We start from the raw sequence: 23,350 nt of genomic DNA, 5'->3' as shown, positions 1-23,350 counted from the left end.
TCACCTCTGTTTCTGTATGTTACTTGTTGAATTCCATAAGCTACAGGCACATTCTATTCACTGAGAGAAATTTTCCAGCAGAAAAAAGAATCTGAGCGTTTTCACCTTAGAAATGAAGTTAAATGAATTGGATAAAACAAAGCCAGCCCAATTATTTCCCTTCTATAAACATCTAAAAACTCAGACAAAGAAGAAATCACTCTTGATTAATTTGAATCTGTCTTAAATTGAAGTTGAACCCTTTTCTTTTAACATCACTTACTGCAGAGGCAGAGAGAAGACTTGTGTTTTTTAGACAAATTCTTTGAGTCTTATTTATAAGTCTCCATGTAAGCACAGATAACTCTGGGAAGCCTGTTTGGCAAAAGTTAATCAGAAATTGGAGATTACATTTTTCCTTTACATTATGCACACACTTGAAGTCATGAAGAAAAATTCTAAGCAAATAAATCATGTTTTACAAATTACTAATACCCAAGGAACAGATTAAGACATGCAATGGAATTATGTGTAAGTCTCAGATGTACGGGAACACACACATCTCTGATCTGTTGTCAAACAGCTCTAAATAAAACAATGATAGATGTTTGCATATATTCATTTTGTGGTGTGTACTTGCGAGTGGAATGCCAAGAGTGTGCGTGGAGTGGCACAAAAGATGAAAGAGGACAAGGTCTCAGCCCTCGGGGTGTACCATCAAAGTGAGACAGATAAAACAATTCAGACATGAGATACATCAGTTGAGAAGGTTGTTAAAATTTATGAGGTGCAAGGGTTTGTGGGCTTTTCCAGGGAAAGGAGGCACTGGAAGAGGGACCAAGTTACTGAAAACGATCGTGGACTAGTGAGTTTAGGAGGAAAGTCGAATGGAAGATACAATGGCCTGAGCTGGAGGAAAGGACAGACGGGTGTCTGGTGAGGGGGGCTGCGGGATGGAAAAGCAGTGTCGCCAGGTAAGAAGCCAGAAGGCCACCTGCATCTCAGGGCCAAATGGAGGGCTCGGTTTCCCCCTGGGGGGAGCTTGCCATTGCTCAGGGTCATTAAACAGCCACTTGCATCTGAAACTGGCCACTTGGCTCGGAATTCAGGGCCTTTGCTCTTGATCTCTCCCTGCAAAGGGCCTGGAACAGCCCTGCGCACAGGGCTGTCCTGTCAGCAGAACGGCACAGAGAAAGGGTCACCTTCTCCGCCTGCCCCACCCTTGCTCTCAGCCCAGACACGCTTCTGGAAACAGGCCCATCATTTCTGCTTAGGGGGCCCAAGACCAAGACGGCCACAGGAAGTCAGTCCCCATTCTGGGTCTTGGAGTCTATGTTAACTTGATTTAACCATTTTGGAAATTTGTTAAAAAATATGGAGTTTTCCCAATTAACAAGTCCCTTACTGCTCGGGCTCCTTCCCAGTCTTGGCTTTGCTGCAATTAATAATAAGAGGTCCCACTTCTGGAGCAGCCACAGCATGCTAAGTGCTTGGCTATGCTAAGCGCTTGGCTAAGTGCCTCGTGTGCACTGTATCTCGGAAGCATCTACGAAGCGTAAAGTTAAACGAGGAAGTCAAGTTCACTCGACAGCACTATTACATCACTTATGTTTCTAAAATGGAAAACAAACCTGTGCATTTTCACAAAAATGTTAAACTGCACAGGGACGTAAGCACATGAAGTGAGACCCCAGGTGGGGGGTCAATGGAGCCCCGGTAGGTGGCTCCAGGTGGGGGTCCTGGCAGGTGGCGGGACAGACAATTAAATATAACAGGCAACAACTAAAAAATGAAGTTAAAACAATAAATGTCGGGTAAAATGGCTGCTTTCTGCTTAATTTTCCCTCGGAAAAGGCTCTAAGAGCTGTGTGGCTGTAAGGCTGTCTGCCCTAAGGTCACCCACGGCTGGGGTCTCCCACACCCGCCGGCTGGGCAGGCCCTGCTGGTGACGGGCGCGGCCTGGGGAGGACAGGAAGTGGGATAGAAACAGTGCCGTGCCCTGCCAGCCTTCACAGCCTCTGCTCTCTGCCTACAACTCACGTCTGGTTAGATCGCTTAAGACCAACAAGACCTTGACAGGAAGACGGACGTCGAGAGAAAAAGTTCTCCCCAGGCCTGGGGGTCAGTGTCACCTTGCTCAGAACGTTGGAAATCAGTACAAGAATCAAGCAGAGCTGCTGCTGTGCCCACCACGCCTGCCCCACTCAGTGAGGACAGGTGTCCCTGGGTCTCTGCAGATGAGCAAGTGAGCAGAAATAAAGGGGCCCAGTTGGCGTCCACCTGCGCAGGCTCTGCTCTGACACCGGCAGCCCGTGGTCAAGCCGCGGCTTGACCTTCCTCACCTTCCCCAGGGACTCCTCACTCCTCCCGTGCTGAGAAGCTGTGTCCACCTTTTCTAGGCCCTGTTGACCCTCCCCTGTCCCCCAATGAGCCCTGTAACCCCTCAGCACACCTCCTTCCACAGCTGGACATCACCTGGGACTCCAGCTCCATGAAGGGACACCTGCTTTGTCCACTTCTATCCCCAGGCTTATTAGCACCGAGGCACTCAGATGTTCACCAATGAATAAATTAGTGAAGCTCAGAAGATTCCAGAACTTATTGTACTGGTGTGTGTGTGTGTGTGTGTGTGTGTGTGTGTGTGTGTGTGTGTGTCCTCTCCCATGTCCCGGGGAGTCTCCAAAGGCGGGTGTGATGGGGGACGACAGCATGGCCCAGGGTCGCAGGCCACCTGGGTTCAGATTCTGGCTCTGCCACTCGCTGTTCCGCGACCCTGGAAAAGTCACTCCAACTCCTATGCCTCAGGTTCCCTGTCCACAGAAGGAAGGTGCTTCGTAGGACTCTCAGAGGCACCGAATGCGCTGACATGCGTGGCGGGCGCAGGACTGTGCCACGGAGTCCACTGGCACTGAAGAACGTTAGCTGCAGTCCTCGTCCCCATCCCCATAGTCACCACAACCATCATCTCCACCCCGTGGTCATCAAGATCACCATCCCTGATGTCCCACCAGGTTCCAGGAGAATCCCACAGACCTTCAAAAAAACCCTTTTGATTTGAATTTGATTAAATACTCAGATAGATAAAACCTCCTCTGAATATGAAGATTGAAAATTAAGAGGAAACGAAACATAAATAACACGTACTTTGCAAAACAGGAATACCTGTGTATTAAGTAAGATAAACCTGCCTGCACGAAAACCAGACCGTGATATACAGAAGCAATTTTGCTGGTGAGTTGGGAACTGACAGGACAGGAAGAGAAACCAGGGGAGCAGAAGCTTGGCAGGAATGCCCAGGGCAGGGAGTGCCTCCGCAAGGTCAGAGGGGAGACGCTGGCACGGCTCTCTGCTGCTCTGCCCGTGCCCGCCGTGCAGATGGTGTTTGCCGGCAGTCATTTTCTGGGAAGTTCCAGAGAGTGTGGCTGGGCTCCAGCTCTGCCGCGTACCATGCTGGCCGCCCTGAGCCAAGATTCCTGAGCTTTGCGCCCCGCTTTCCTTATCTGCGCTGTGCAGGCAGAATGGAGGGAGCCCAGTGCCAGCGTGGGGAGCGTTTGGTGCAGTGATAACTGCCCTCAGACCTGCAGAGGGGGCGGAGGGGGCGCGAGAGGTGCCATCAGAGGTGACCTCCAGGGAAATACTGTCACCCCATCACCCGTGTGCTTGGATCACCAAGCCTCACAGTGACCTGATGGCAGGCACGTGTCCCAGGTGAGAGCTGGACGCCTGGTAGACACCCCTGTGCCATCTGCCTCTCTGCAGCCAGCCCATGCTGCAGCCCATCTGGGGGATGGTGGCCAGTGCAGACTCGGGGTCACTGCTTCTCTGCCTCGGGGTTTTCTCACAACCCCATTCCTGCAGCTCCAGAACCCAGGGGCTTCCCCCAACCCTGCGCGTGTGCCCACAGGCATCTCTCTGGCTGGCTATCTGCTTGACGAGTATTGTCTTGGTGAAATCTGTCAGTACAGTTATTCAAACAAAATGCCCCACCACCTGCACAGTGCAGTGGCCAAGCAAGAGGCTATCACATGGGGACAGAGCCACAGTGACAAAGGACATGGCCCTCCTCGAGTGGGCATCTGGCAGGAGAGACCAGCTTATACGGACCTGCTAACAGACCAGGCAGCTACAGAGTGTGAGACGAGCCTGGAAGGATATAGGCAGAGTGATGGGGTGGGGTGGGCCGGAGGGCACGCTGGCGTGCAAGGTGGTCAGCGAGATGCCGGTAGAGCTTCTCAACCCGGCTGTGCAGGAGTAGGTGCTGCCGCGGGCACCGGAGCCCAGGACACACATTCCAGGCCAGAGGAGGCTATGGGGCCCATAGCTGCTTTTACCCCTGGAGGGGTCAGACCCTAGGCTTAGTCTCTCACGGGAACAAAGTTGGGGTGTGGACGGCCGTGGCCCACTTTCTAAGCGCCCATTAGGTGCCACCCACTGCTGATGCATGACCTCATTTTGTTCTCCTCCCACCTGTCAGACAGTGGTCTGGAAACTGATGCCAGGGTCCTCCGTAATGAGGCCTCTTGGGGGCAGCCAGCAGAAGACATAGGGGACTGCTTTTCCCTCCAGAGCACCAAGCCCAGAACCAGGGGGCTGCCTTCCCGGCACAGGCGAAGCGGCTGACATGGGCCCTGAGCACGTCTGATTAAGGCCTGGGAGGTCTGAGCCACACATGGGCCAACACGGTACTTATGAACTGGTAATAAAACACATGCAAATTTTTCTTTTTATATAGAATTGCCTTGACTTTATACAGATTTTTCTCCCTTTTTATACCAACATAAGAGTCTGTAAATCAAGGCCTTTACCCTGGGCTGCATGATAAACTGAAAGGGTAGGTACAGCAAATTAGCCATTTTCAGCTGATAAAGATGCAACGCACATGGAAGGCGCTGGATGAACCTCAAGTGCACAGATGTTTACTTTACAGTTTTCTTTAAATTCAGAAAGTGCTTGCAATTTAATTAGCCATTTCATTTTACCAAAAGAAAGTACATGTTGGCTTCAAGAGCTGCTGAATGACTCTAATATAGAGGGACATTTCCAGTCCCAATGCGCGGTCCCTGCCTTAAACTTCAACTGTGCTGAAGTTTCTATATAAAGGCAAATGGCATCGAGCGGCGAGGAGATTTGCAGTCTGCTCATCCTCATGCGTATGTATCAGGTGCCCGTTCTGTGCCGGGCATCAGGGGTGGGGAGGATGATGTGGGAAATAAACCACGTGGGCTCTGTTTTCGGAACCCAACCTGGGACCTCGCACCTTCGGATGGGTGGATGTTACGACCTCTACTGGGGGGATTCAGAGGCGGCCTCGGGTCACCCGGCTGGGTGTGGGCCTCCCGTCAGCTCCGGTGGACGGCAGTGGGGTCCTGTAAACAGGAGTCTGTGGAGTCTGGTGGGGAGTGCCTGCAATGTGCATCTGCCAGTCTGGGACCCTGCATCTCCCTCGGGACGTCCCTCATCTGGCTTTTGCACAGACCTACGGGAAGCGAGGCCCTCTCCCCTCCGGGTGGGCGGGATGGCCACTGTCCCACTGCAGACAGGAGGATCTGGACCTGCCTGGGGCCAAGCAGAACCCAAAATTAAGGACTTAAAACATGCTTTACCAGACGGAATGAGAGAAACTGTGTTTGTGGGGACGTTAGCTATCATCGGTTGCTTCTCAGTGCGGTTTTGTGTCCGTCACGACGCAGACTTCCAACGAAACAGCAGGTTTGAGGATGGCAGGGATGACAGGGAGGTGGCCTGACCCACAGTGGGGGGTCCAGGGAGGCTGCTGTCCTGCGCTGTCGCCTGAGCAGCTCCAGGGACGGGGCGCTGTCTCGTGGGGCCAGGGATGCGGGTGGGAAGCCTGAGCTTGAGAGGTGTTTCTCTTGATGGGCTGGAGGTGGTCTTTCTGGGGGTGCCTCTCACTCTCTGCTCAGGGCCCAGCCAGTGGGAAGCGGGAACATCCCCAGCTACTTGGCGTTCATTTGAAGAGAAGAAAGCCGGTAGCTACATGCCGTGAAATCACGGAACGCCACGTACAGGGCACTTCTGATCAAACGAGGAACTAAGGTTCAGAAGCCCCGGATCTGCTCATGTCCACACCACAGTGCGGCTCATTCCTCAGTGTCCGCCTGGCCTGGCACCCAGTACCACCAGGGGAACCCTCCTGTGGGGTGGCTGGGGGCCACTGTCTGCCCCAGGAGGTGGGTCGTGGACCTACGGTACTGAACTAGGAATAAATGCAGGCCCTTCCTGGGTGGCAGCCAGCAGGGCGGGCATGGGGGCTGCCCAGAGACACCCCGCGGAAGTCCTGGCCCTGCCGGTAGGCCTGGTGGGCAGGCTGGAGCTGGGAAGCAGTGAGCTGGCGGGAGGGGAAGGGAACAGAAGGGGGAGGAGGGGGAGAGACGGAGCCAAGCTTGGCCTGCCGCACAGTGTTGCCTCAGGGCACTTTGCTTCTAAGACGCTACAGAGCAGGGAAGACAGCGATCAGAAATGTTAATTATGTCGACACATGCTTCATCTCCAGCAGCAGCAGGTCCTCCCGGGGCTGCCCAGGGCCACCACTGGGCAGATCTCATCAGCCAAGGAGGGGCTGCCTCCTGCCACCCACCTCGGCATTTGGAACACGCTCGACAACGGGCCGCTTTTCAGCGCTGCCCCGCAAGGCCGGCCACCAGCTCCATCCGCTGTCCCTGGAGGCCAGACCCCAGGCCACGGTCGTGCCCAGGGAGATGCATGATTCAGCTCAGCTCCCTGAACAACGATTAAGTCTTTACACCCCACGGATCTGCCACCGTGCAAGAAGTCCGAGGGGATGACACAGGTGGACATTTCTTTCGTCTGCTTCTTGCAGCCATCAGCTGAGTTTTCCATGCTGCTTTTTAATTTCCTGCTGCACTTTATGACTCTTGCAATGATATTCTTGTCTGGTATTAAAAATAAATAAATCTCCCAAGACCCTAGAGTCCCAAGGCTTAATGGGGCTAATTGTGGATTTGTGTTTTCAATCTGCCAAATGAATGCTTAGGGGCACACTTACTGCCACAGAGAAATGAATGCACTTCACACAAGTCCAATATCATTCATCCAACATTTTGAGCATCCAGTTCTAGGGCGGCCAACAGGGTTTCTCCTGGGTGCTGGGCGATGGCAGTGCTGCTACGAGCTCGGAGCTGAGGGGCTTTAGAACCTCCTTTGGCCCCACAGGGATTGCGAGCGATGCCTGCCTCAGGTGAGGGAAGGGGATGTGGCTGTACAGGTGCCATAACTGAGCCACCCCACATCCATGCAGGCTGCTGCCCAGGTGCTGGGGGACAGCTAACCGGCTTGGTGGTCAAACAGGAGCTAGTGAAGCCAAGGACACGGGTCAGGGTAGATGCCTACTGTCTCGGGCTTGTATTCTCAGCACCAAGGGATTCTTTACCCTCTCTGGACCCTGGCCTGCCAGCCATAAACAGCACCAGCTGGGAGGCTTGAGACAGACAGGGTTAAAGACACACTGGCGTGCCACCCAGTGAGGATGAATCTGAAGTGTTGTTGTCTTGCTGCAGGAAGCAGCTTGTTTCATGTTCACACACAAACAAAATGAAAGTCAAAATAAAACTCTCACAGAGAACCCTGCTCCCAGGAGCTGCGCTCCAGATCTTTCTGCAGCTTTGATTCACAGCCCAGATCTGCCCGCTGCTGGGTGGCAGACAAGCCCTCTGGGTCCTGGCTTTCACCTCCTCCTCCACTTGTCCCTTGTGCTTCCCTCCCTCTCCTTCCACCCAGCAAGTCAAACTGAAGAGAAGCGCCCCATCTGAGAGCCAACCCCCCCTACACAAAGGGTGAGCTCCAGGGGGTGGCCCCTGCCCACCTGCCCAGCCCCGTTAACATCACCGCCCCCACTACCCACTTCTTTGCTGAGTTAAATCCTATTTATTCACGAGATACGAGTTCACATGTCCCTGGGGGTGAGGGGGCACGCACCAATCCCCCGTCGGCGTTAGGTTCCTCTATCACACGGCCTATAGGAGTCAGCTAAGGCCTCTGAAAAGGGGCAGAGAGGGATCTCAGGATTTGTGGGCCTACTGCAAGTGGTCACTACTGCAATTACTTAACCATAGTCAGTATGCAAATGAATGGGCATGGCTGTGTTCCAATAAAATTTTATTTACAAAAACAGGCAGAGAGCCATAGTTTGCAGACCTCTGCTCCAGAGAATCACACTCCTTTCTTCTTCAAAAGATTTTATTAATGTCTGTCTCTTACAGATTTAAACTCCATGAGTACACATTTATGTCTTTCTACTTCTTTTATAGCCCACTTGATAAATGCTTGTGAAATGCGGCACTGAGTCTGGCACTGGAGATGTGTGCAACCCAGAAGTGCATATCCTGGGATCTGTGTTAGCTCTACCAGAAAAAAATCATTTTCTCTCCTTTCCTCCTACTTAAACTGGGAACATGTAGGCTTGGACTGATCATTGCCAGCTTGCCTCCATGAGTGGAGAGCCTGACTAAAAAGGAACCAATCCCGAGGTGGCAGAAATAATAATGATAACAGCTTTGTCTCCTGGATCAAGCTGCATCTGAAGCTGTCACATGGATTTCTCTGTTACTTAACTTTTATGTTTAGCCACTTAGAGGTCAGTGTGGCTACTTACAACAGAAAGAGTCCTAAATGAAGAACTCGATTAATAAAACATGGAGCTGTGACCCCACTGAAACAGTTTTCCAATATCTCATTTTTAATGCGGCACGGCAGAACTTTCCACAAGTTCATTATTAGGGGCATGAGCTGCCCTATGGTCATCCTGCTCTAATCCGAGAGCATCTTCCCCGTGAAAAGGCTCCGCCCCATTAGTGGTCCCCTCACTGGAATGTTGCCCCAGCACTTAGCTGGCCACTGCTCGGGCATATGACAGCGGGCATGACTGTGGGAATCCTGGGCTCGGTCCAAAGCCTTTAGCGCGAGGCCAGAGCTCACAGAGAAGGGTGCACAATCAAGCTCCTAAAGCAGAGGTGTGTACACACCCCTCTGGGAAGAGTGGGGCTTCAATCACATGCATCTTGCCCCATGCAAACAGCTGCAGGGTGAGGATATTCTCACCTGATCAGAATTTAATGCTTCTCTGATTTGGTTCATTTGCTGGAGCTCTGAAATACTTTTTTTTACCTAAATGGAAAATTACTTTTTTCTCTATAATTAAATAAGATCCACATGATTCCAATGGCATTTACAACTGGGGGAAGGGAGGGAGGGGCAGGGGGCCGGGTGGAACCTGAAGATGTGAACTGTGTGTAAAATTTATCTCTCGGCAGCGATTAAAGGCTGTGGCTGCTGCATGGTTTTCCCCGTTACAATAAAATGCCTGCAACCATTTTCATTTTATTTCACCGCTCAAGGCTCTCTTGCTCTCCACCAGCAAATCCTCGCATGGTGGAGCACGCACACGTTTGCCGGCTCTGATGGTGAAGGCGCAAGATCCCCCATGAAAATATTAACCTTGGCTTGGTTGCGGCGAGGAGATGCTCTTCTGGAGCCACCATATGGGCTGGCTGTAGAGGCGAGGAGGAGGGGAGCACCTTCGTAGCCACTGCCAGGAGAGCACGGAGCCCACGAGCGGCTGGTGAGGGCGCCAGGCTACGGCGCCAGCTGATGAGAAATGGGTTCCCGGAGCACAGCCCAGGGCAATGGACTAATTGGCTGGAATGTCCACCGCCAAGCACGGCTGCTCAGGGCCTCCTCAGCACCCTGATCGATCAGTGGGCAGGCTGATCAGACTGGGGAGCTGCAGCAATTAAGGCTGGAGCCTGCTGCCTCTCCAGAGGGAGGGAGCCGGGAGTGCATGGAGGAGTGGGGCTCCTGGCAGAGCACAAGATGTTCTCACGCACAGTGTTCCCTGCCATCTGTCCTGGATCTGAGTTTATCAAAATTGGGTCTGTGTGCAGTTTATGTACACAACACAGTTGTGATGTGGGGGAATCGCTGCCATATGAGGCCCCGGAACACAGAGGCCGCCGCCGCCTCCTGCTTTGCTGTTAATGAAGAGTTGCATCAATGGTGGAGAATGTGGGGTGGGCAAGTGGCACGGCTCCAGGATGCTTCCTGAGGATGCAGCCAGGATGTGGGGGCCGCAGGGGTGGTGTGTGGCTCGCAGCTCTCCTGAGCCTTCCTGCCTCCTCCCCAGGGCACACAGCGGTGCCCTGTCCCCTCAGCAGATGCGCCCAGGTCAGCCTCGCCCATCGAGGGGAGCGCTCCTCCCCTGCCTGGGTCCTGCCCTCCCACCTCTTGCTAGGTCACCCAGGGAAACTCTGACCTTCACTCCAGGGAACTAAAGAAAGCACGTTCATTATAATATCATATGTAATGCCACGTGTTATATATCCAATTTATTTAGGGGATGTGCATGTATCAAAGACATAGGAAAACCCCATTTTAAAGAGAAATCGCCTTTGCATGTGGCTGGTGCAGCTGACCCAAGACCAGGAGAGGTCTACATCCGGGTCCCCCAGACCGCTGTTTCTGTCTCACCCTGCACCTGCTTCCTGGCAGCCACGGCTCAAGCCTGTTGTTTCTGTGTGACTCATTCATGCAGGGTTTAGGCTCTGAGGGCCGATCAGCAGCCTTGTACCTTTCAGCTGTGACATGGGAGGTGGCAGTGGTGCGTGCCTCAGGCTCCCCCCAGTGTGGGATGATGCCAGCATCCACTCGCGGAGCTGTGGTGGTGAGTGATTAAGGGACATGCCTCAGTGCCGCCCCTGATACTGTGCTGGAATATTCCTTGATGCAGCTGGGGCTCTCCAGGCTTCTGTGAACCAGCCCAGACCCCAAGTGTCAGCTAAGCCCCTACCTGTGCAGAGGGACCTGCATGAAGTTCCCCACAGCCACCTTTGCACGGACACACCTGTGTGTGTCCATGACTGTCACAGCCCTTGTGGCCTGGGCTCCTGTGGAAGGACTGGGGTCCATGTTTCTGTTTGGAGCACAGAGAATGCCAGGACAATGGGAACCAGCCAGCACACACACCTTCAGGGCCTTTGTTCCTGGAGCGAAGGGCTGCGCTGGGGATGTGCTCGCAGCTGCACGCTGGGAGGCTGGGCAGCCTGATGCAGAAAAGCAGCCCTGCCCAGCCCTGCTTGGAGAAGACGGGGGTAGCCGGGTTTGTGCGCCCTCATTTCGCATCCTTGCAAATGAACGTGGTGAATCTACCAGCCACGAAAGGCACTGTCTCCCAGCAACCCGCACCAGCACACAGACCCACTTGAGCACCTTTCCTGACATTTCCTCAGGAGAAGCTGTCAAACTTCTAAACAGCCACTACACATCCAAACAAACAGACTTGCAGGCGGAAGACACCCCAGCAGGCCCGCGCGGGTGGAGGAGGCAATCAGCACTTATGCCACCATCACAGGCCCCCACCGGGGCCCTCCACCCCTGCGTGGTCTCCGCCTCAACACTCATACAACACGGCACACGCCAGCTCAAAGACATGCATACAACACAGGGACACGCCAGCTCAAAGGCATGGATACAACACAGGGACACGCCAGCTCAGTCACTCATACAACACGGGACACGCCAGCTCAGACATACAACACAGGGACACACCAGCTCAAAGGCATGCATACAACATGGGGACACGCCAGCTCAAAGACAAGCATACAACACAGGGACATGCCAGCTCAAAGGCATGCATACAAGACGGGACACGCCAGCTCAAAGGCATGCATACAACACAGGGACATGCCAGCTCAAAGGCATGCATACAACATGGGACATGCCAGCTCAGTCACTCTTACAACATGGGACATGCCAGCTCAGACATACAACATGGGACACGTCAGCCCAGTCATACAACACAGGGACACGTCAGCTCAGACACTCACACAACACAGGGACACGCCAGCTCAGACATACAACACAGGGACACGCCAGCTCAGACATACAACACAGGGACACGTCAGCTCAGACACTCACACAACACAGGGACACGCCAGCTCAGACACTCACACAACACAGGGACACGCCAGCTCAGACATACAACACAGGGACACGCCAGCTCAGACACTCACACAACACAGGGACACGCCAGCTCAGACACTCACACAACACAGGGACACGCCAGCTCAGACATACAACACAGGGACACGCCAGCTCAGTCACTCATACAACACAGAACACGCCAGCTCAGACATACAACACAGGGACACACCAGCTCAGACACTCACACAACACAGTGACACGCCAGCTCAATGGCGTGCATACAACACAGGGACATGCCAGCTCAGGCACACATATAACACGGGGACACGCCAGCTCAGACATACAACACAGTGACATGCCAGCTCAATGACGTGCATACATGGGGACATGCCAGCTCAGTCACTCATACAATACGGGGACACGCCAGCTCACACATATAACACAGTGACACACCAGCTTAGACACTCACACAACACAGTGACACGCCAGCTCAATGATGTGCATACAACACAGGGACACACCAGCTCAGTCATACAACACAGTGACACGCCAGCTCAATGACATGCATACAACACAGGGACACACCAGCTCAAAGACACACATACAACATGGGGACACGCCAGCTCAGTCACTCATACAATACAGGGACACGCCAGCTCACGCATACAACACAGTGACACGCCAGCTCAATGACGTGCATACAACACAGGGACACGCCAGCTCAAAGGCATGCATACAACATGGGGACACGCCAGCTCAGTCACTCATACAACACGGGACACGCCAGCTCAGACATACAACACAGGGACACGCCAGCTCAATGACGTGCATACAACACAGGGACACACCAGCTCAGTCATACAACACAGGGACACGCCAGCTCAAAGACACACATACAACATGGGGACACGCCAGCTCAATGATGTGCATACAACACAGGGACACACCAACTCAATGACGTGCCTACAATACAGGGACACGCCAACTCAGGCACGCATATAACACGGGGACACGCCAGCTCAGACATCCCATTTTGCTCTGCCATCGCCTCCCTGCAGGACCTGAGTTCCAGGTCAGTACCTGACACCGTTGTTAAACACAGAACTGCCCCCCACATTCCCATGCACGCCACCACCCTCCGCAGGGCATAGCCTCAGTGCTGGCAGCACTGACCTCCATGCCCCATCCTTAAGATTGCCCCCCAGCCCCAAAATCCTGGCTTCCAGAAATAAGCAACACAGGTCAAGTCTGAAGTAGCATCAGGGCTGGAAGGACGCACAGGCCCACTTCTGCAGCCAGGCCCGTGTGAGCATGACTGAAGCAGTACTTCCTGTCTGGCCTGGGAAGTGGCCTTGCTGGGCATCAGTCACCCGCCTCGCTAGTAATTCTGGCACCTGAAGATTCTCCTTCCGAATTTTAAGTAAGAAACTTATACACAAGTGTATATAAATATCTTCTCTTGCTGTACCATAGGTCATATGGAGCCCAGCTATTTAAAGTAGAATTATGGTCTCACAATGCCTGTTCCAGAACCTTCTACAGGCTCCCTGTGCCACAGGCTGGCTGTCTCTCAGTGTTTCACTGTACTTGGAGGTTAGCAGCCTGGTCTTCCTATACCTCCCCATGCAACTCAGCACCACAGTAACTGCTTCCCCAACTCGAGTAAGCAACAGGATGTGCAGTGCAACACGGGGACACACTAGCTCAAAGATGCACATACAACACGGGGACATGCAAGCTCAGACATACAACACGGTGACACGCCAGCTCAGGCACTCATACAACACGGGGAAGGCCAGCTCAGACATACAACATAGTGACACGCCAGCTCAGGCACTCATACAACACGGTGACACGCCAGCTCAGGCACTCATACAACACGGGGAAGGCCAGCTCAGACATACAACATAGTGACACGCCAGCTCAGGTACTCATACAACACGGTGACACGCCAGCTCAGGCACTCATACAACACGGTGACACGCCAGCTCAGGCACTCATAGTTCACTGGAAAATCCATCTTGATCTTCTACGAGGAGACCCTCAAGTTGATGGTGCTGATGCTCATGACAGTAATAAAGCTTCATCAGGCAACATCGGAGCAACCCAAACTGAAGGCAGTCTACGTAACAGCAAGCCTATGCTCTTTAAAAGGTCAGTCAGGAGAGGCAAAGAGAGGCCCAGGAATTGTTCCAGAACAAAGGGCATGAACACCAAATGTGGGGGTGGTCTGGGTGCATTCTGATGGGGCGGGGAAGCCGCAGGGAACACCCCTGGGACCGCTGGCAACACTGTCATATGGGCTGTGTGGCGGGCATTCCTGCAGCAGGACTTACTGGCTCACAAGAGCACAGAGCCAGTCACAGTGCCATCCCGAAGACCTGGGGAAGACGAGGATCCTCGAGCCTCCACGAGGCTATGTCCCGACAGGGGAGGCTCGTCCACTCCAGAGGGACGCTGATGGCCTCTCCTGCATCTTGTATTTATTGTTAGGTTTCCATCAACAAGATCTTATTCACAAGTAAACATCAATCCCGTTACTGTGTTTCTCCTGTGACTACTCAGAATACACAGACTTGTACGTATTCTCATAGGCCTGGGGCCCACTTTCCATCTGCCCTCCTCCTGGGGGAGGGCCCGGCACAGGTGTCCCCACCGAGAAGAGCTTAGAGAGGCTGCCAGGTGCCCTCGGAGGCGATGGCAGCATGCGTTGCCGGCTCCGTGCCTTCCTGCGTGTTTGAGATGCGGCCCTCTGACAGACACACGAGTGGCCATTTCTGGACGGCAGACTGGTTGGCTTGAGGTGACTGGTGATCCCCACACACAGCTCTTCTACTCTTTCCTGATGGGCTGGGCATTTTAGTAGACTCATGTCAAACCCTGAAACCCCCCAAACTTGGGCAGGCCCAGGGAGTTATCACAGTATAGAGCTGGAACTGGTCCTGTGACCCCTTGTCTGGACAGAGTCAGACCTCCCCAGCTGTTCCCTGGGCCTTCAATCACTCAGCCTCTTGAGCCATGACTGGTAAACTGGAAAGTGATTCAGTGAGGCTGGGTAAGCATGTACCCCTGCTAAAGTCTTATGGGCCTCCCCCAGGCGCTGATGGGTCCTTGGGGCCACCTTTTCCTGCAGCAGCCAGTGCATTGTGGCCTCATACTGTGGACAGAGTGTTCCCTCCCCGCACTCACACGGCCCCCATACATCTCAGGGAAGGGGCCATGGGGGGACACGAGGTTAAAAAACAATAAAGCATCATGCTCTGGCAACAGCCAGAGTTCTATTTTCTCAGTAAAGTGGTGATGTTTACCCTGCTGGCTTACAGTCAATTTTTAATCCAGTTCTTCATCATTGGTACAGATGCTAAAAGGATCCCTAAGAAAATAAAACTGTTTTTCAATGTCTGAGTTCAAAGTCTTTGGAAGAACTAAAAATAGCTGAAGGGCAAATGCTAAATTCTAATCGCTTTCCCTGAAGGAGAGGTTCTTGGTCAAATACAGCGGATGCAGCAGGGGTGTTGTGTGTGTGGCCCAGGCTCTGCAGCCCCCAGCTGCTGGCTGGGGGGTCCTGGGCACACACCACTGGGACGGTGCACCACCTGGGCTCCCACAGCACATAGGAGGTGGCTGGGCTCCTCACAGTCATCAAAGCCATATCACAAGGGTCTGCTGGGGACAAGCGCCAGGCAGCGACTCCTCCAGGGCGACAGGGATGCACAGAGCAGCGGCCAGCCGGCAATGGTGTGGCTGGCCCCTGCTGTGAGCCGGGCCCGCTCTCAGGTGCCATGACAGCAAATGCCAACATGTGTACATCTCAGCAGGAAGCCAAATGGAGGAAGCCTGCAGTCCTACCGCTTCCCACCACCCGCTTTGCCCCCAGAGACTCTGCGATCTGGGAAAGGCGGCATCTGCCCTGGACCCGCCCTCAACGCCTTCCTGAAAGGTCAGTCCTTGCAGGCGGCAGCACAGTCACACACCTGAAGGCACGAGCGCTGTTCAGTGGTGTGGGGTGAGTGACCCAACATCCACGCTCACCTGGAGCCCTGAGCTGGTGTGGGAGAAGGGCCTTTGCATGTGGAATTGAGCTTAGGGTGTCAGGATGAGGTCATCCTGGATTGGGGGGTGCCTAACCCCAACGTCTGGAGTCCTTCAGGGAGAGGAGAGACAGCGATTTGGAGACAGACATGGTGCCCCTCCCACCCCCCCAACTCCCTTAGGCCACTGAGGGCGGATGGCCCCACAGGAGGGAGCAGGGATGAGGGCGGGAAGTGAGACTGGGTGGAGAGGCGGGAGCCAGAGCTGGGGCTCTGCGCCAGACAAGCCGGCGTCGCCTGGAACAGGTGCCCAACCTGCTTGGGCGTCAGTTCTGCACCTGGTGATGCTGAGCATGTGCACGGCGGGGGCTCTGTGAATGCGCGGGGGACTCTCGGCAGGAAAACACGCACCTGCACGCAGGCCAAGGGCAGCCAGCTGCCTGGACTGGCGTCCCAGAGAAGCCGTTTCGTGGCCGTGAGATCTGGCTGTGGCTCCTGGACCCCACGGGGCAGTGAGAGGAACCACCTCGTGGGGGACCCGTGAGCACTGGCTGCGATGGTCCTGCGGGGCCCCCAAGCGCACAGCCCTGGGCGTGCTGACCCCGGAGGCAGAGAACAGTCAGGAGCGAGTGCCTCCTAAGAGCCGACAGCAGCATCTTAGACAAGCCACCAGGCACAGAAGCGGAGCCGGCGCTCCGCGATGCTCAGCTCAGGTCCCCTTAGGCCCACGCCCGGATTTCACAGGTCAGAGAAGGCGGCGTCCTGGGCCAGGCGGGACGGGCTCTGATCAGGGCAGACGGGGCCCGGCTCCCGGGAGGACCCCACGGCTCGGATGCCGAGCGCCCGCACATGGGGTCACCGCACGGGGGCCCCTTCGGACTCAGGATGGGGGTCCCGGCAGGGGCGTGGTCTCATGTCGGCGAGCGCCCGCGTCTGTTACGGGGCCATAACTCGCTCAGCTATGATTTACATAGAAAGACAGCTTATTTAACCTTTTAAATTAAAGCTTAAAAGCCCTTAATTAAAACAATAAATCAGAGAACCATCGCGGTGGCAATGTGGGAGTAGCTGGCAGGGTCTGATTCCCCTGTTCAGCCGCACCAGGTCTGAACGCCAAGGGATGGCCTGTGCTCAGGGCCCGGCGCTCCGGGTCAGGCCTTCCACCTCCCCCCGGTGACGGCCCTGGGCATCCCGGGGTCCCTGCGGGCCGCCCTCACCAACGAGCAGACACGTCCTCCCCCTGGCAGCCGATCGGGCCACAGCACGGCCACCACCCTGGTCCCGAACGTGCCCAGGAAGGGGGTGCGTGGGCGGCGAGGGCCCAGGGGCTGGTTTCTGAGCACAGGCAAGGAAGCGTTGGTGTGGGTGTTTCTGCTTGCCCCTCTCTTCCTGCCCGTCTACTAGAGCAGGGGCTGCTGGCATTTCCTGTGAAGGGTCAGAGAGCAAATCTTTTTGGCTTGGAGGACCGTGAGGGCTCTACCACACGGTTCAACCCTGCCCTGGGTGCAGGAAAGCAGCCCCAGACGGTGTGAGAACAAGCGGGTGCACTGTGTGCCCGCCGAGGCAGCTTTACTCACAGAAACAGGCGGCACGCGGGACTGGGCTCACGGGGCGTAGTCAGAATAAAGGTGAGGCACCCCCGCCACTACCCTTTTTGTGGGAAATTCCTAAGGATGGAATCTCTGTCGTGATTCTATTGGACACATGCAGGCTGACACAGGCGGCGGGAGGGTGCCCAGGCATGGGGGCCCGATGCCGTGGGTGTGTGTGCCACGAGCCATGGGGCCTGTGGCAATCACCTGTCCTGTGCTTTAGCTTCTCATCGGTAGAATGGGGATAACACCGGGGTTCCTCGTAGGGCTTTAAGGGGGACTAAAGTGAGCTGAGCCCAGCTGAGTGGTTAGCAGAGCCTGGCTCAGTTCCCACCATATGGGTGTGGTTTATGCACAGTTGCCAGATCCAGATGGTGGGAAGAGAATTGATGCTGATTCCCCAGGTCCATCTTAACGCTGAGAAGAAATAGTTACTTGTTTGTAAGTCTGTGTGCACCCAGGGTCTCGGGGTTGGGGGAGGCAGGTGGAGGGGCAGCTGTGCCCAGAAGCAAAGGCAAACTATAATTCCTGAGATGCCCTGGTACTTTCAGGGGCTCATCCGGTGGGTGGGCGGGGGTACCACGGGGAGGGGATATACAAGCCCCTGTAAGTCCTACGGTCCTACAGGGACTTGCTGGTCACACAAGGTCCTCCCTGCTCAGAAGAGGAGAAGCCATGTTCTGTTTTCCTGTCGAGCTTCCCTCAGGTCTGCCCGCAGGAATATGGGGTTTAACCTTTAAAGCCACTTAACACGGCTGGTGACTCACCAGTGAGGGACCATGAGGCTCAGGCCAGCTGGCAACTAGCACACCCATCCAGCAGCTCCACCATGGGGACCGCCCACCCCACAGGGACACCCCCACCCCATGGGGACCCCATGACCCCCTGAGGACTGCTCCACTCCCCACAGGGACCCCCACACCCCACGGGGACCCCCTCATCACCTGGGGACTGCTCCCACCCCACGGGGACTGTCCCCCCCTATGGGGAACCCCCCACGGGGACCGCCCACCCCACGGGGACCCCCTGGGGACCGCCCCCTCCCCACGGGGACCCCCACACCCCACAGGAAACCCCTGACCTCCCGGGGACTGCCCCCCTCCCTACAGGGACTGACCCCCTGACAGGGACCCCCTCAGCCCACTGGGACCCCCTGACCTCCTGGGGACTGCCCCACCCAACAGGGACACCCCCAGCCCACGGGGACCGCCCCTCCCCACAGGACCGCCCCCCTCCCCAAGGGGACTGCCTCCCCCCACAGGGACCCTCCCACGGGGACTGACCCACCCCCCGGGGGCCACCCCACTCCCCACAGGGAACCCCCACTCCCCTCAGGGACCGCCCCCCTCCCCACAGGGCCTCCACTCCGCGCAGCTCCGGAGGTCGCCCTCTAAGGAGGCTGCTCTGGCTGCCATGGGGAACTTCTGCGGGAGGCGGGTCAGTGTGACTTTCTCTGACCTTTACAGGCTAGCGCTGACTCAGCTTTCTACACACTGGTTTGGCCCCTTATCCTCATTTGTCTTCAGTGTCCTCGTTTGTGAAAGGGGAACAGTAACAGTACCTGCTTCACAGGGTTGGGGTGAGGACTTGATGAGTTAAAGTGACACACAGACTCACAGAGATATCCAATAAATGCTGCTGCCATTTGATCCTTATGAGGACAATGAGCGTGGGCACTTGGAGGGGGAGGTACGTCACTCATGACGCCTCTGGAACCTGTGCTTGGTGCTCTCCCAGTGGCACCTCAGGGTTTCCTGGGGCTTCCCTGCTGTGACCTTCATTCATTTAACACGTTTTACTGAACCACACTGTGCAAGCCTCTGAGGGTGGAATGGAAGGACGCAGAGCTCCCAGTCCAGTGCAGGGGACGGAGGACAGTCATATAACTGCAGAGAGTTGTAAAATGCTCTTCTTTTATCCTTTAACATAAGAACAAGAGGAAGGATTTAAAAGGAAATCTAATTACTTACACTTCTGCCCCTGAAATTAACTTCTCCATGGGCACCATTTGCATTGAAAATGGGTAAGGAGAACAGAAATAGGGCTTGGGGAGCAACCCATAGCCAGTGTGAAGATCTCAAAAGGATGGTCCTAGATTTGGGGCAAACCTTTCCAGGGACAGGATTCCTGGTGGGAATTACTGAGAGCTCCTCTTTATCCTGGACCCAGAGAACAGTGTAATTTTAGCCTGAGAAACACTACCAACTAAACAGGCTGAAAAAGACACCATCTCATTATTAACCAATAATCACAGTGTGCCCTAGTATGCTATTATCAAATTGGTAGAAAATTTGCTCGGAATTTAATGAAAATGGGTAAGTAAAATGAGCCCACCAGAATTCCAACTTGAAAACATAGCTGTTCTCATTCCAACTGACAATTTCTGCACCAACCCCAACCTACTACAAGAACCATTTTATTGTCACAGCTTGAAATTTGTTTTGAATTACCTTGATAATAATACAGTCATTCATTTAGCAGTGGCGCACCACACCGCTAATGGACCTCAGAGGCCTAATTTCTAAAATCCAGTGCTGCATAGCTATCGTATAACCAGAATTAGTGATGCTCCAGGAGAACAGAATGGCCCGAGTTTGTCTTTGCATGATTAAAACACAGGTAGTCGCACATTAACGCTGATAACAAGACTTGGTGGATTCCAGCATGGCCATCCATCCAAGAAGTTTAGAACCATCCATACGAGCTCAATGGATTTCTCTACCCTGGAATCCAAGTGCATCCGAAGGGGAGGCGGTTTTGTTAAAACAAAGACTCCATTTGGAGTAAGACTGTAAATGAGTGGCAATTTTGCTCATGAATTTTCTCTCTTCTCATTCCTCTAAGCTATAGGAAAAGCAGCGACCACATTAAGAAACTCAATTGATGGGTAGAGAATTCTATCATAAGCAGATCAAGGTCTGGGTGGACATAAGATTTATTTCCACTCGAAGGCAGGCTTGGAATTGGGCTTGCTTCTGCATGACCCACTGCTGTCTTAGACAAGGCTCCCAGGACCAAGGTTCTCTTAGACCGAAGGTCGACGAGCTGTGGCCCACAAGCTGAATGGGGCTGCCGCCTGGTTTTCTAAGCAGTTCTGCAGGAGGGTGGCCACCGTGTTTATACACCTATTATCTATGGCTGCTTTTGCACTACAAATGCAGAGGAGACATTGTGACAGAGGCTCTGTGCCCAAAGCCTAAAATATTTACCATGTGGTCCTTCACAGAAAACATTCCCCGACCCTGTCCTAGACCCCAGAGGCCCCCTAAGCCAGAGTGAGTCACCCGGTGAAGGAGGGGCTGGGAAGTGGAAAGACACCTTTGCCCCCCAGTCCTCTTGCCCTCTGCCCTCCTAGGGCCAGTTCTGACCTTTACATCTATCAGCATGTGGCTTGTAGGGTGCCTGCTCACCTGGGAACATGGTGCCCAGGAACTTGCAACAGGAAGTTTAGAATTCAGAATTTTCAGTAACTCTTCAAAAGATGACCTTACATTTGGAAAGACCCAGAAACAAATTTCTCTTTTGATTAAATGGAAAATGAATTTCTGGTGCAATTTCTATTCATTAGACCCCAAACTGAGGCAGAGACCAGAGCTGTGTGCATAGGATGCAGCGCCCCGGTTGCTCTTGAAGCTGCTGCTGGGAGTACGGGCTGAGCACGGCACGCCGGCACACTACTGCTCCTGGTGTGACATCCACTGAGCACCGAGCCACCTGCCTGTCTCAAGGGCAGACACCCAGCAGGTGTGCGCCCACGAGGTCTGGGGATCTCAACCCGGGCCTGGGGAAGCAGGTGGACTGGCGTGCGTGGCCTCTGAACAGTGGCACTTTGGTGAGCAGGCTGCAGACGGCACATTTCCAGAGGATGCTTCCACAAGCAGGGATTTCAGTTCGCAGCAGTGCCGTTCGCTGGATGAGAGGGCTCCCGTGGTCCATTTGATCTCATGTGGCTCAGGTAAGAAAACATTCATGTTTACATTTGGATGCTAGCATTTCACTGGAAGGACTCTGCTCATAATTAATAAAAATCTGTGTGAAGAGTCCTGGTGGCTATTATAGCGCCGCCTCTGTGCAGGGGGGACTGGATATCCCCGCCCCCAGCTCCACAGCCTTTCTCTCCATGATTTATTTCTTCTCAATCATAAAAAGGTTCGAGTGATTCTCCACTCCTTCTGGATCCTGATGGCACACACATTGGGAGCTGAGAACAAAGCCTCCACGTGCCCAGATCATCCTGGATATAATTTCTAGAAGAGATCCAGCCTTTGAAGGCTCAGTGATGCCCCAATACACATTTTTGTCCCCAAAGTCAAGCCATCTCTGGCAAACTGTTGTCACAAGTGCTCTTCCACAGAAAGCTGGAAGAGTGTGTTTCCCCCGGGGGCGTGGACGCTGAGGGGAAGTGGTTGGGTTGCGGGGCATTGGAGCAGGGGCAGCACGGGGCCACGCCCAGAGCCACAGGCAGGAACGTACAAAGGCTGCATCTTTCTTTAATGCCTTTTTAAATGTATAATCAATCTTTACAGGCTGTCCCCATGGGGAAGGCATAATGGAATCAAGTTGTCACACAATTGCAAACTATGTGCATCCTGTTAAAAATGGGATTGTATCATATTTCCTGGAGCAATACTGATGATTCCTTGAGGTGGGTGCGAATTGTTTCTAAAAATGAATGTTCCGTGTGATTTAAATAAACTTAATGTGATAGAGGAATGCGCTGTGCCACTCTAATGAGCCCATAACTCATTGCAGGGGTCTAATTCATCCCGGATGGAACTGCTACTTACGTGGAGTTTTTGAATAAAGGGTGCGATTTTGTGATTCATCCCATCAAATCCGTTTTAGTCTCTGCACAAACGGCTCCAGAGGTGAATATAATCAGGCAGATGAAAAGCAACTGACTGCCTCCCCTCCAGGTGTGGGGCGTGGCGAGCACAGCAAACCGTGTGGACGCTGTCAGGCTCCTGCCCCCAGGCAGCAGGGCAGCCCAGCTCCTCCCGCCAAGGTCACCAGCAGGTCCTCTTTGAGGTACCTGCACCAGGACGCAGCTGTGAGGGGGGATGCCAGCCTGATGCCCACAGTTCTGGCTCCTACTGAAGTCGAAGGGGACTCGGGCCCCAGTTCTTCACCCCATATCATCTCCATAGTGAAAAGATAAATCTCCACTCACAAAACGGCCTCCATGCATTGGTGGGGGCTGCTCACCTCCCGGGGCAGCCTGGGGTCAGGAAGGAGTGGCAGAAGGGGCCGCTAACAGTGTTGTGTGGGAGGCTTCTACATGCACATGCACACACATACACATACACACACACACACAGAGCTCATCCTCGGAGGGCACCCCACATGCATGTGTCCAAGTGTGCACATATCCACATAGCTCATACCATAAGAGCACCCCACACTCCTATGTTGTGTGAAGATGAGCACACACATTCCCATGTGCACACATGCACACACATGTGAACACATGCATACATTCACAGTGCACAGCTGTGCATATACTGGCACGCAGAGACCCACACATTTGCATATTTGCACACACCACTACTGCAGGAGTACCCATGCAGGGGGGCCCGCGGTGGCTCCTCTGCTCTGCGGGGCTCAGGCTGCAGAAGCACACGGCTCCCAGGCCTGCAGCCGTCCAGGCAGCCACCTCAGAGCCCGGCTGATCATCTGTTATTAGTCTGGGCTGAGTTTCTGCAAAAGCCTCTGGTGTTTTGGCTGAGGCCCCTCTCTAGACTGCTGAGCCCACACAGAAAGGTGCTGTGCCTCTGAGGCACATCTCACTTCTGAAAA

The 23,350-nt window shown here is 54.1% G+C and overlaps 1 protein-coding gene across 1 annotated transcript in view; it reads right to left on the bottom strand.

Annotated features, from left to right (window-relative positions):
* CDH4 (cadherin 4) overlaps window positions 1-23,350 on the bottom strand; it is a 471,142-nt gene that overhangs the window by 243,511 nt on the left and 204,281 nt on the right. The gene's annotated exons all lie outside the window — the stretch shown is intronic.

The sequence above is a fragment of the Manis pentadactyla genome, chromosome 5, assembly GCF_030020395.1.
Source record: "Manis pentadactyla isolate mManPen7 chromosome 5, mManPen7.hap1, whole genome shotgun sequence".
Taxonomy (NCBI): Eukaryota; Metazoa; Chordata; class Mammalia; order Pholidota; family Manidae; genus Manis; species Manis pentadactyla.
The sequence above is the reverse complement of the archived record's forward strand: the minus strand, read 5'-3'. Positions and strand labels throughout refer to the sequence as shown.